The sequence below is a fragment of the Chaetura pelagica genome, unplaced genomic scaffold (assembly GCF_000747805.2).
Source record: "Chaetura pelagica isolate M959 unplaced genomic scaffold, ChaPel_1.0 scaffold109, whole genome shotgun sequence".
NCBI classification, from domain to species: Eukaryota; Metazoa; Chordata; class Aves; order Apodiformes; family Apodidae; genus Chaetura; species Chaetura pelagica.
The window spans coordinates 867,993-869,976 of NW_009970725.1; the positions used below are offsets into that span (position 1 = coordinate 867,993).

Consider the following 1,984-nt stretch of genomic DNA (forward strand, 5'->3'; position numbering starts at 1 on the left):
CTCCCCGGATCTGTCCCCTCCCAGGAGGGAGAGGAACATTTCCCCCAACCTCCTGCCTCCCAGGAGGCAGCGCCACGACTCCCCAGACCTCTCCCCACCCAGAAAGAAGCCGAGTGTCTCCCTGGGGTCTCTCTCCTCCCAGACGGAAGCGCCACGACTCTCCGGACCTGTCGCCTCCCAGGCGGCAGCGCCACGACTCTCCTGATGTCTCTCCAAAAAGAGCCAGTTCAGCAGTGGGGAAAAAGGGCTGGAAAAGCACGGAGCAGTGTCAGCCCAGGGGTGTCCCAGGGGAGCAGTCCCAGCTCCAACGTGGTGCCTCTGACAGGTCCTCGTGGCGCCAGAAGCGCCTGCCCACCCCTGACCTGTCTCCCCCGCGGAAGAAGAGACACGATTCCGACCCAGATGTGTCACCACCTGCAAGGAAGAGGACAGGGTCACCTGGAATGAAAAGGCAGAGCAGAACAAAAAGTGCTTCTCCAAGCCACAGAGAAGCTGAGACCCGTGTCCTCCCCTCAGATGTGCCTGAGGCATGACTCCCACTCTCCGTCCCCACGGAGGGGTTCCCGGGGGGCCTGGGATGCAGCCCAAGGGCCAGGCCATGTACACAGTGATTCCCCAAAGCCTACTCCTCTCAAAGGGAATCACAGGAGGTCTCCAGACTCTGACCTGTCCCCTCCACGGTGGGCTCTGCCAGCTGGCAGGGAGCAGCACAGTTCCAGGAGCCCCCCTGACCTCTCTCCTCCTCGGCACCGGGATGCTAAGGGATCTCCCAAGAAGGCAAATGTGATGTTCTTGGGGGTTAAAGCTGGCCTGGTGTCAGCTGATGTGCTGCGGAGGGAACAGCAGGAGCTCAGAAGGCAGGAGAGAAATAACAAGCACTTGGAAGAGGAATCCAGACACTCTGAGACCGTCTTCCGAGACAAGTCGGGCTGCAAGCGGGACCTGGTGCAGGAGTGGCTGGAGCAGAGGAAGAAAGAAGAGGCCAAGTCTGAGAGGGATGAGCAGTATGCCAAGTGGGGAAAGGGGCTGGCACAGGGGAGGCAGCTGCAGCAGAACGTGGAAGTTGCAATTAAAGAGATGCAGAAGCCCCTGGCTCGTTATATTGATGACTAGGACCTGGATCGAATGCTGAGAGAACAAGAGAGAGAAGGAGACCCCATGGCTGACTTCATCAAGAAAAGGAAGGCCAAAGAGAACAAAGAAATGAAAGAAAAACCCCGGTACAATGGACCAGCACCTCCACTCAACAGGTCTTGGCATTGGCAATATGGTCTTGGCATTGCTAGGATGGCGTGGACAGGTCCAACACCTTCGAGCAGCAGCACTTTGCCAGGATAGCCAACAGGAAGGCCGTTCAGGAGCTGGCCTACAAGTGGAGTGTGGAGGACATGTAGAGAAGATGCAACTCCTGCTGCAGAGGTTCAGCTGCTGCCAGGGCTGGTGCAGCAGAGCTGCTGAGGGAGGGGGTGCCTGGCAGCCAGACAGGACGAGCACACAACTGCCTTGGTGCCCCATGAAGCAGAATCATGGCTGAGCCTGAAGCACAGTAGGGTGGCTGCTGCCAACTGGAGTTCCTGAGCTCCCCCACCTGGTGCTGATGATATGCCGGATTCTGGTCCATTTATTTGTTTTCTAACAATCTGTAGAAAATACATGCTTACTTGTTTTATGCCAAATGTTTTGTCCTCTGAGGGCAGTTCACAAGTTTTCAGGTGTCTAAATCTCAGGTTTTTCTTTGTGGTAGAAGTATGCTGAGCACTGGGGTGCTAGAGAGCTCACCTGCTCCAGGAGGTTTGTCTGCTCTAGAACTGACCTGCAGTTTCAGTTGTGTTTGAGTTCTTCCAGAGAGCAACAATTCCCTGAAACCACTCGGTGCTGGGAGCTGATCTGCCTGCAGGCTGATGCTGGGCCCTCCCTGTCTCCTTCCCAGTGCAGCCAAAGGGCTGCTGTGAAGCTGGTGGTGTGATCCCGCCCTCTGGTTGGT

At 56.8% G+C, this 1,984-nt stretch overlaps 1 pseudogene; it reads left to right on the plus strand.

Moving 5' to 3' along the window:
• The first annotated feature begins 1 nt into the window (after position 1).
• Positions 2–1,394, plus strand: LOC104396972 (annotated as a pseudogene).
• The last annotated feature ends 590 nt before the right edge of the window (positions 1,395–1,984 follow it).